At 39.1% G+C, this 12825-nt stretch overlaps 1 protein-coding gene across 1 annotated transcript in view; it reads right to left on the reverse strand.

The window, feature by feature from the left end:
• The window catches only part of LOC128733658 (glucose transporter type 1), a 215794-nt gene that overhangs the window by 176015 nt on the left and 26954 nt on the right, over positions 1–12825 (reverse strand). The window lies entirely within an intron of this gene.

Genomic DNA, 12825 nt, shown 5'->3' on the forward strand with positions numbered 1-12825 from the left:
ACTCAAAATTGGCCAGTTTGAATTTTCTTTGAAAACCTATCAAATCGCGGGATTTTCAACACGAGTTCTTGGATGGCTTCTGTGATTTGATTTCCCATTTTCCACACTTTCGGAAAAAACGGATATTCCGGAATGTTCAGCTCGGGTCAAAATACATCCAAAAGTACACCCAAGAACTCGCGTTCAAAAATCTTTTGATTTGATACCCCATTTGCCATATTACTGAAGAGAGTTCAAAATGGCCAGTTTTGGGTTCCGGTAGAACCGACAACGGATATTCCGGAATACAGGGATACCTCGATATAAGACAACCTCGTTATAAAACAACCTCGATATAAGACAATGTTTACCTCGATATAAGACAAATCCCTTTGACATAGTTGGTAACGACACCAGAGCAAATTTTCCATTCCAAATGCGGCACCATAAAGATGTTCATTGTTTCAAAATAATCCAAAAAATTATAATCAACTAATAGCCCAAACAATATTAAATAATTTAGAAAACGTAAACACACAACACGGAGCAAAATTGGCTACTGCTAATGCCAAATTTTTGTGAAAAAATCATTTTTCGATATAAGACAACTTTTTGAAATTATAAATTATCTTATATCGAGGTATCCCTGTATCCAGACCGGGTCAAAATACACCCAAAATTTCACCCAAGAACTCACGTTGAAAAATTCTTTGATTTGATATCCCATTTGCCATATTTCTAATGAAAATTCAAAATGGCCAATTTTGAGTTTCGGTAGAAGCGTTACCGGATGTTCCGGCGTGTGGGACATGAACATGCGCTCTACAGGATAGTGTAAGATTCATTTCTATTGACCACAAATGAAATGGATAACTTTTGCGCACTCTGTTAACCTTAGAGCGGTCGCGTTAAAAAAAGTTACATAAGCGGTCGCGTCGTGTACTGAGTACACGGCGAATAATACTGCCTATATCTCAGGACTGACATGAAATAGAAGGTTGCGGTTTTCGACAAAGTTGTTTATCAATTTAAGACGCATCTGGAAACGAACAATAAAGTTTGAAAACTGATCCGCTAGATGGCGCAAATGGCGACCAAAACAAATGATTCTAGAATCTCGATACTAGAATCTCTAATATCTCGGGACTGAGAAGAGATAGACGATTGCTGTCTTTGGCAAAGTTGTTTATCTGGACGAGATCAATCTGACTGCGGATAACAAAATTCGGAACTGATACGGTAGATGGCGCTTATAACGAGCATATTGAGTTTTTTTTGGAATATCTCAGAGTCGTGACGAGATAGACTGTTATTGTGTTCTACAAAGTTATTTGTTCGAACAAGACACATTTGGAAATTCATAACAAAGTTTGAAACTGTCTCAGTAGGTGGCGCGCGTGGTCAAATTATAATCTTATGATGATATCTCATGACCATGATACGATAGAAAGTGGCGGTTTTTGACAAAGTTGTGTGTCTAGACAAGACGAATTTGAAAATGATCGGTCAAATTCAGAACTGTCCCGCTAGATGTCGCAGTTGGTAAAATCATATTTCTTTTTGCGATATCTCAGCTTATGTCGAATAAACGGTAAAATGGCTTATCTGGTCTGGAAAAGAACACCAAAATGTTTGTAAATAGTATTCTTTTGACGATTTTCCCAAAACAGAGTATGTGAATCATCGACAATGTTGACAAACTGAATAATGCACATATCACCTAGGAATACATGATACTTATTCAACTTACCCAAGTAGCACACTTACGATACTTTTATTTAAATCAATTTATTAATGACTCACATTAGTTGTATAACAATTAGTTGTACAGTTTTATAATGAGTATGTTATTAGGGAAGCTTGCTATGGTATGTTGAGGTAATGCTTTAAACATTAGAATGTTAGAATTATGTTGACACTTACCATAAAACAATACAAAACGAGCATTTGTTTGTTTTATTTCCTGCTATGATAATGAGAATGAAAAATGTACATTAGATTCCTAACAATTCTATAATATTCTTATTACGGTCACTTATATCATACAGGAAATAACACACACGTAATACAAGGAAAGAGTAAAGAATTCGAGCCCAATGAAAAAAGCAAGCTGTTTTGCAAATGAGTATCAAGAGAGTGCACTTCAGTCGTGTTGTCGCGTTAGCAAAACAAATAGCTTTGGTTTTATCATCACGCACACGTTAATAATTGCAAGCATCAACGTTGCCATTATGCATGTCTGCCAAGTTAACTACGGGATACGTTGCTGGCCCAACAAGCCACTCGTCGTATGTTCGAGTCTCGACTGGGCGGTGCCGCTTCAGAGTTAATAGGATCTTTGCACTAGCCCAGTGATTTTCCTGTACTCTAATAACCGGCAGCGATATCTATCGATAAAGAAGGGTCAAGTTCTGAAGGACGTTTATATCCATGCATGGTTTTGCTTTGCTGATAAATCTAGATTTTACCAGATTTTTTATTGCATGCCAGACAAAGTTCTAAATCTTCCAGATATTTGGTAATGTCCCAGATTTTTGCCAGATTTTTGTTTCTCCGGTCTGCAAAGGAGTCATCGCTCCTAATTTCAGACAACATTTTGTACCGGCGTTGATCAAAACTGGCAAGACGTTTCCCGAAAAAGTCCTCCCCATCGGTCAAATTGATCGCCAGATTTTGACATTTATTCGTGTTTACCAGGTTTTCGAATAAACCTATTAGCGACCCTGGGAAGAATAGGGACTCAAACACTCTAAAATATTTTTTTAAGAATGTGATGGAAACGCAGCACGGGTTTCCAGGAATCTTGTTCTGGTGATATTTCTATATAGACGATGTAGACGACGAAATTGCTTCGTCAAAAGCATTTTGATCAGTCTGTGCTCTTCATCTTGTCTTTTGATAAAAGTTGAAGCAATACGTATCAATTGCTTCTTTCAGGAAACCATAAAAATAGCTGTTGATTGACTGGAATTGACAACGCAATCGATGATGAAAAGGACAACGATACGTTATCTAACGTGTTTTGACTACAGAAACCACTTTGTAGCGAACAGCAGTGTTCTATGCCATCATGGTTCCGCAATATTCCGAAAATAATTTGATTTTCTCATCATCTCCACCTACTACTACTTCATTCCGAATTTAATTTACCTTCATCGGAAGCATATTGACATGATAAACAACTTTGTCGAAAACATCAACCTTCTATCTCGTCATGGTTCGGAAATATCGCCAAATGAATTAAATTTCACCGTATACTCCATCTAGCGGACTAGTTCCAAACTTCAGAGTTCGTTACCAAATGCGTCTTGGCTTTACAAACAACTTTGTAGTAAATAGTAACCTTTTAGCTCATTACGGTTTTAAAATATTCTTAAATGAATTTAATTGCTGCATTATTAGCGCCATCTAGCGAATCAGTTCCGAATTTTGTTGTATATCACGGGATGTGTCTTAACTAGATAAGCAACTTTGTCGAAAGTCGCAACCTTCTATCTATTCACAAACTTGAGTTATTGCCCGCCGTGTACTCAGTACACGACGCGACCGCTTGCGTAACTTTTTTCATTTCAAAAAAGTTACGTTAGTGGTCGCGCTGGTGTACTGAGTACACGCGCGCGGACACACCATTTTTACAAGCATCTTTCGACCACTTTTTTTATTTCTTTTTTCTATATTTTGGCATCATTAGAAAGAGGAAGAGTAGATCTTCGAATACAACCAAAACCTGGTGTGATTTGATTAAAATTTCGATGATTTTTTCGCGTTTTTCGAAAACGCGTGTACTCAGTACACTAGCGCGACCGCTCTAGGGTTAAGCAGATTTTTAGTTTTAATTCACATGCTACTTATGACGTCAAAAAAATCCCACTGCGATCTAGAATATCTCCGGGAAAATGGAACTATAATTTACCAACTTATTTTTTGACGTTGGACTATGTCTTACGGCAAGTTTTGAGATAGGGTGTCATTCCAAAAAATCGAAAAATGCGAGCGTCATGAAAAATGAAAGGTTTTGAGCGCTAATAGCTCAGCGATTTTCCGATCGATTTTCAATATTCTTACACCAATCGATCGGAAAATCTTCTAAGAATTGACCCAAATGAAGAAAAGTATGGATTCTTGAAGTTGAACTATTGAAAAATTGAAAATAATGAGCCTGTTTTACCAAAATTCTGGCTTCGTGATTGGTTGGAAGATTCTTTGCGATGATCTAAACCTATACCAATTTGATATTTGTGCTTGGGAAGTAAGCCAAAACAAGCGACCAAGTTTTCTTATTCCAACAAGATTTCTTAACACCGCGGTTAAACCTAGACCATTTTGATGTCCTTGCTTGAGAAGTATGCCAAAAAGAGTGACAAAGCCCCCTCGTGCCAACAGATTTCTTACGAACGCGATTAAACCTAGTCCAATTTGATGTCTGTGTGAGGGAAGTGTGACAGAAAAAGTGACAGAAGTTCATTGTCCCAACAGATCGCAAATTCTTTACTGCGAGACGATTAAACCTCGGCGAATTTGATATCTGTGTTGCAAAAATGTGCAACAACTGTAGTGTTCGGTTATAGTACGACTCTGTATGAATACGCATGCTTGCCGTTTCATTAGAAGTGTAGTAAAACGATGTGCTGTTGATAAAATAGGATTGAATTGGTAAAATCCCTTCAACGTGGGGAACCATGGATAATAAAAACATTCTTTAATTTCAGTAAGGTAGCAGGAAAGCAATAGTTTGTGTTCTTGATTTTGTTAAATTGTTTTCAAATGCTCAATCTTTTGAGAATTGAACGTATACAATGTTACTACTTTGATAAATGTTACATACAACGCATGTAGCATGTATATATGTTGCATATAGCACGTATATATGAAGAATCGAATGATTACAAGCATGAATACATGCTACTATCACTACAAAGAGACTTATGTAGTCCTGCGTCACCTATATATGCGGTCGTGTCTTGTACACACCCCCTCTGATTTTTTATTAAAGGCCAATCCAATATGGTTCTTTTCGCATAGAAATCGAATGAAAATAAATGGAGATAGAGCCAAAAGTGTAGCTGCAAGTACCATCATTTTTGATGTCGGGGACGCAAAGGTTAACATAGAGTGGAGTCAATGTGGACACAAATCGACACATATTTTCTCAGAATGGACACTAAGTGAACCTAAAATGGCCACAAAATCGAGGCAAAATGAATATAAGTTGGACAGCGTATGTCTTTTTTTAATTAACCAGAGATTGGAGAATTCGCAAACTGTAATTAACATACAATTTACGCATATGTTCACAAATTTGACACAAAATGGACACAGAATAGATTTAAAATAGAAACACAAAATGGACTCGAAACCTACAAGAATTAAACTCAAAGTTGTCACAAAATGGACATAATATGGGCACAAAATAGATTTACAGTTGACATCATAAAATTTCCACAAAATGAACTCAAAATGAACACATAATGGGCACTAAATTAACACAAAACGCATTCAAAATGGACACAAAATGAACTGGCATTACCATGTATAAGGTTTTACGTATCGTAGAAGGCTGAATCGCATTATGAGTAATTCTCGCTGAAACGGGGCCACTACTGACACGAGGTCTTCAAATATTGGAACGTTTGCGCTTAATTGGTTGAAAATTGTTAAAAAATAAGAATACACTTTTGATACCTCGAAATAGTGGACCCCTCGTTCACCAAGGGGCCTAACAGTTTCAAAAAAATTTGAATTTTGAGCATAGCTTGAGATCTATAGCATGTGATATTTCATAAATTTGCTATGAAACAACTAACAAACGGCCCGGTTTTGTAAAGAAGAAGAACAAGGCTTTCAAATGGAGTGAAAATTTTTTTGGGGGTCATCTTAGATTTGGTCGCCATATTGGATTTTATCAAAAAATGGCCGTTTTCACCGATTTTCATTTTGGAAAGCTGAGAAAAAATGCTAAAAAAAATATTCATAAAATTAGGTGTGAAATGGCATTAACTGAATAAAACAACCAGTTATTTGTAGCAAGGTTCCCAATTTTCATATAAGGGTCATTCCGCGTCAAGAGCCCGCGTGCCGACCTTTTTGCCGAGCATTTCTTCTCAGCTCTCCAATGATGGGCTTAAAATGAAAATCGGTTGGGTGAAAACGGCCATTTTTTGATAAAATCCATTATGTCGACCAAATCCAAGACGGCCGCCAAAAAATTTTTTACTCCGTTTGAAAGCCCTGTTCTTCTTCTTTACAGAACCGAGCCATTTGTTAGTTGTTTCACAGCAAATTTATGAAATATCATATGATATAGATCTCAAGCTATGCTCAAAATTCAACTTTTTTTGAAACTGTTAGGCCCCTTGGCGAACGAGGGGTCCACTATTGCGAGGTATCAAAAGTGTATTCTTATTTTTTAACCATTTTCAACCAATTAAGCGCAAACGGTCCAATATTTGAAGACCTCGTGTCAGTAGTGGCCCCGTTTCAGCAAGTATTACTCTTATATACGTACCTACGTCTATACACTCGCAGAGGATGTAGATAGGAATGGTAGTTTAGTATCCACTTACGAAGGCGCAGGGAACTCATACTATCTTCATAGATGTCACATGATAGTGGCTTAGTTTTAAATAGGCCAAGAAATGCTCGAGAAAGCAATTTTTGAGGTAGCGCTGTAAAGAATTCCTAGCAATCAAATTTCCTACCTTCTTTCTTGAGATGAAGAAAACATGTCGACTGATCGTTTTAATTTCAGTCATTCATAAAATGAAAATAACTCACGCAACATATTGTCGTTATTCTGCAGCCGAGAAAGCTTGCACGGCCAGCAGGAATTTTTGTAGAATGACACTTGTCGTGCCGTTCTACACAAATACATGCGCGGTTATTTCGTAAACACAGTTGAGATTTTTGGTTCGGGTGATGGAAAACTGTGACGGACGGATTTTAAAACGATACGACGAATTTAAAAAATAAAGTCAGATGCACAATTTCAATAAAATTCTTGTATTAATCGTTTTCTAGTGAAATTAAAACGCACGCTTCGAAAGGTAAGTGTTTTTTAGTCAAATCAGCACAAGAACTTTTGGATTATTCGGTAAATCCATTCAAGAAATAATTAAAATTGAAGTGGCTTTCTTTACTGCGGCGGGAATTAAGCATAAACCCTATGTGCTTACGATACGTGATTTCCAGCAATTCAGAATTTACCAACGCGCACAGAGAGTAGTAATGGATGTTTGAAGGCAGTAACAAAGACTTTCCAGCCTTAATTCCCATAATTCCCATTATTCGCCATAATTCAAGAAGTTCATAAAACTTGAACATCTCTGTTTACGTCAAACGAAGCATTGTCATGATGAAGAATTCGACCAAGTATCGACGAGCGCGGAATGAGTTGACCACGATCCTGAGGAGGAAAAACTTACAGAAGGAGGACAGATAGTTTGAAGAGCTAGAACCGGAAAGGACAACCTCGTCACCATTAGTTACTAGGCCCCTTGGGACGGCGGAGCAAAATATACGCCAGAAGAGCCTTAGGAAGAGCCTCCAGAGAAAACAATGTTGGCCTCCCACGCATACTGACTGCAATGAACTGAAAGTGGATGATGAGTTCGTATATTTGAGATCTCTGGTCAACGCTGACAATAATACGAGTAAAGAGATTCAATGACGCATTCAAGTTGGAGGTCGAGCTTACTTTTTCCTCCGCAAGACGCTTCAATCAAGGATCATACGCCCCTGCACAAAGCTAACGATGTTCAAAACGCTTATCAGACCGGCAGTCCTCTAAGGACTTGAGGCAGCAACTTTGCTTACGGAAGACATACGTGCACTTGCCGAAATTGAGCGACTATTTGCGGGTGTGGAGACGAGTTGCAGACACGGCTTGGGGAGATTCCCATTGCATACCTGGCGAAAGTTGGGAGACTACGGCGGGCCGGCCACGTTGCAAGGATGCCGGGCGACTGTGCAGTGAAATCTGTTCTTTTCAAGCGGCACCACGATCACGTTGAAGCCGATTTGCGTATGTCGAGACGGTCAACGAATTGGCGACGAGTAGCCCAGGACGGAGTACAGTGGAGAGGAATTCTTGATACGACAAGAGCCACCCCGACTCTGGTTTACCAGCAAGTAATGGCACAAAAAACAAATACACATAGACAATACCAAATGGACAAAAAATCTATATATAACAACAGAAACAGAATTATTCAAAATAGCACAAAAACATCACAAAAATATGCCAATTTAGGTAATAAATAAAAGCAAAAAATTACAAAAACAACAATACTAAGAGGACAACAAAACAGTACAAAAATCCCCGTCTGATTTCTAAATTAGAAGTATATTGTATAGAGTTACTGTATGCAATTAGTATAACGGCACTACTGAGTGTTGCAAAAATTCGGTACCCCACTTTCTAGCACGATCTGGGCACGCCAGTGCTTCCGGAACCGGGTCCGATGCTGATAAACGAAGCCGCACGGAGCCCCTAATCCGGTTAAAATGCTCATCACGGCACGTACCCATCCATCGCAGCGCAACCGTTTTTCGCGGTACTGCCAATTCGGGTATACACTCATAGTGAAATTACACAGGATAATTTATTCAATTTTGCTAATTTATCGGCTGCCGGAGTTATTTTTGGATTCGGCAGTATGACATCGCGAATTCGTTGACGAAAATTTATGCAGTAGGTACGTACATACCCGCCAGAGCTTGATTGACGGTGATAGCGGCTCTTTCGCACGCCCGTCGGTAATAATTAGCGAACTTGTCGGGTGGCTGATGCGAAGCCTGGGGGGCGGAAGATGATGGAAACTTTTAAGTTATCGTTTGGTTTTCGATCGATTCTCAGTAATAATTATCTTGAATCCTTCGATTATCTTAGATCGTTAGCCATTAAACTGTCGATAACTAACCGTCAGCTGGAGCAATTAACATTTTAAAACTTCCCAACCAATTTATCTAAATTCTATTCCAAACCCACCCAAACGATCTCTGCAGCAGACACTTTGGTGCCAGCAAATACTTTGCGGTGACACTTTTTGCCCACATACGGTCATACAGCAATAATTAATGCACGCCGCTGGATGCGATTCCGTGCCATATCTTTCGCTGAGCAGATGACCGCACTCACTGCTACTGTAGTGTGCTTATGGCCATTGCTAATGCCCTCGAACCGAGGCCAAGCGGTCGGTCGGTCGGTTGGTCGGCAAGGCAGCCTGAATGAATGCGGAGAGAGAAACTGCAGCCCAAAGCTGCGTTCTAGCGTCGTCCGAATGTCCGCGAATGGCGAAATTCTAGCCGGCTAGCCGGGCGCGCAGTAATTACTTGCATTTTTATGGGTGAAAAGTTTCGTGACTGCAGAATTAGGGTCAGGGAGCTTAAATGGGATTTTCCCATTTCTGTGGCCTCGGAGGTCACACCCCGGACGGTGGGGCGGTGGTAGAGGGCACCCAGCTAGCAAGACGAGAGAAAATACAATTCATTTTCGTGCTGATGATTAGTGGGAAAGTGGGATGGAAAATTGAGCTGACTTTTTTTTCTTTTTTTATCTCTGACAGCAGCATGGACGGCTGTGTGCCACGAAAGCGTTTCGTCGAAAAGCATGCGAAGAAAAAAGCTTGATTGGGTCATTGATGATGGAATGTGATTAAAATTTGATGACATCGCGGTCTTCGGTGACAGTGCGGTGTTCGGTTTTTGTGGTATGAATCAAAGCTGTTGTCCGTACGGTAATTCCCCTCGGAGCTGCCGGCATAGAACCCGAGAAGGGTTATAAAATGAAAATTTATTAGGTTAGATGCTTTTTTGATGATTAGCTCGATCGGGTTTGATTTTGCCGTGGTTACATTAATATAGCATAAATGTTTTATGACTCATAAAATTAGTCAGAAATGTTGAATATGCTCCATATTAGCGAAATGGTCTATAATTTTATGTGTGTAGAATTTATCATCTATCAAAGAATAATGCCCGCTGCAGATTTAATTCCAGTCAGCAAACCAAGGGAAAAAATCTTCATTCAATTTCCACTGCAAGCGCAAACGGCGCACAATTCGCGTGAATGAGATTTATTACCCATGTCATTTTACGATAATTTCCAGCTGAACCATGCTTTAGCATACAGGAGAAAGTTGACTGACTATAAACTGACTGACCGAGACCGCGAGAAGCAGCTCCTATCGTCAGTCATGTCGTCCTCGTCATCGCCGGTCGCCGTCCTTAAATGCCAACCCCGTCCTTTTAGTGTGGTATATAGTATTTTAATTAAAATTTTCATAATGAAATTCAATTCATCATCAGGGGAAAATGAATAATTGAAAATAAATTGCGATGAGAAAAGTTTTGTCGGTGCCAAATTGGGCGGCACTGACAGTGTTGGCTTAGTGTCGGGATATAATTCATCGGGATGGCTGCTGTAATGGCGTGAATATTGCAGTTTTCAAACTTATCCTTTACTAGTGCTGGTTTACAGCGCAATGAATGACCGAGTCGATGGTGGTAGTTTGCATATCGGAAAGTTAGAGACGAATTAAAGGTGTAGCTGAATCAGTCAAATGCTCGCAATGACGGTTTGTCTGTTTTTGTTGGTTGATTGCAATTTTGAGTTATAAATAATGTGCTGCAATGTAGTTGAAATACCTTTCGTGGTTGCTGCAGTTGTAATAGTGAAATTTAACTAAAATTTGTGGTTTGTCAGATATTTTAATATAAACATTTGTGACTTAGGGCTAGCCTAAAAACATGAAAACTGTCCATGGAATACAACCATTTGTTTCTAAAGTTTCTTTCTTTATTCGCTGTAACTGATGTATCAATGTAAAAGTATACTCTTTTGCGTCCTAGATTTATGTCGATAACTGGCAATTTTACTTAAGTATTTCCGTTTCAGAAAGAAGTGACAAAGTTTCCTCGTCCCAACAGGTCAGAAGCTTTTCCTCTTATTTGAACTCAAACCAATTTGTTGTCTCGAAAGCAAAATGTGCTCATATTTAAAATTGGTCATATTAACTTTTTTACACGTTCAAAGAAAAAAGTTCGTTCTTCGATGCTTGATTCATGAACCATGAATATTTAATGGTAATATTTAGAATAAAGTTGTTTTGATTTTTCATTGAAATTTTTTACCTCCAGGGAATATTCTAGAATTATCTGTTACAAAATAATCAATCAACTAGCAAAATGATTGCTTGGTTCAAGAGTTATGATTTTTCGAAAAGAACGATGTTCGTGCAAATCCATCGAAATTTTCCATTGTAGTTTTCCGGAAAAATTAACAATCCCAAGTCGATCTCGATATTTTTAAACATTTTTCTGTCTAGAATTATTTTCGAGATACGAAATTTCATGAAATTCCGGGAGCCTTCAGCCCAGATATGTGCATTAATTCTGAAAATCCCCAGTTGCTTTTGGAAAATTTGGACAAACGATCTTTCAACTCGTTTGTATGATCCTACCGCTGTCACCACTGTATCGTATAGTAATACACTATTTAGTCCGTCAGCTAGGGTATATATTTATTTACTTAGGTTATTATTAATATAATCCTTGGCGTTTAGTAATACACTTCCTAATTTGCACTTCCGAATAACGGTAGTCTACAGTACTTATTTTTCACAAAACTGCCACCTTACTCTATGGTGGTCAATATTCTACTTTCTAAAAAACCCGATTACGGCAATCCAAAAAAGCAAACCTATCGACACCAATACGGACGCGCCCACCGGATTATGCCTTACCATCACGGAGCGTGTCAGCAAAAGTACCGCGGTGTTACAGTTAAGCGTTCAGTCGCATACCAAGAAAATGCCACTGGTCTCACACCGATACATCCAGGTATCAGCATCTTTGGCTCGAGCAGCACGTTCCTCGAGCCACTGGTCTCACACCGGTACATTAATTACTAGATTAAACCTGGGGCGTTGTAGGTACTGAGTTCGAGTCTGATCCTCAGTCTGTGTTTGAACCTGAGTTTGAGTCTGAGTTTGAATTTGAGTCTGAATTTGAGTTTGAGTCTGAGTCTGAGACTGAGTCAAAGTCGAAGTCGCAGTCGGAGTCGAAGACGGAGTCAGACTCGGAGTCTGAGTCTAAGTCTGAGTCTAAGAGTAAGGTTCGGAGTCGAAGTCGCAGTCAGAGTTGGAGTTGGAGTAAAAGTCGAGGTCTGAGTCAAAGTCGAAGTCAAAGTTTGAGTTTGAGTCTAAGTTTGAGTTGGAGTCGAAGTCGCAGTCGGAGTCAGAATGCAAGTCGGAATAGGTGTCTAAGTCTGAGTCTGAGTTTGATTCTAAGTCAGAATCTGAGACTAAGGGTATGAAATGATGAAGGCAAATGAGGAAGCGTCCAACATAGCTCCAGCCATCCCAAGCCCCTACCTAGCGCCTCCACGTGGCCTTACCCAGTAATGCTCTATTGAGTAGCCAAGCTAGGAGGTGCGATGATGGGTTTTTCCCGGCTGCCTGATCTCAAAACTGCGGGTTTGGATGACGGCTGAGCCACACGACCTTGTTAGTAGGTAAGCTTAACATAAGTTACTTTAATTATTTGTTTCGTTTTAGCTCATGAACCTCCTACTGTACAGTGAAAACTCGGGTCGAAGAAAGTTTAAATAATGCTCATGGATACCAGAAGAAAAAACTTAATTAATAACGGAAGCACTCATGTAAACTCAAATGATGCAACTCTATTCCATTCGAAGGACTGCTGGTGAGATTGTTCTATTTTTGTCCATATATCTTCATATAATGTATATTCATATAACATATATTTTATTACATTGCCATATACCATCATTATCGTAAAGGGGAAGGAGCATCAGGGTATCGAATGAATCGAAGACTAGATGAGGGA

Source organism: Sabethes cyaneus, chromosome 2 (assembly GCF_943734655.1).
Source record: "Sabethes cyaneus chromosome 2, idSabCyanKW18_F2, whole genome shotgun sequence".
NCBI lineage: Eukaryota > Metazoa > Arthropoda > Insecta > Diptera > Culicidae > Sabethes > Sabethes cyaneus.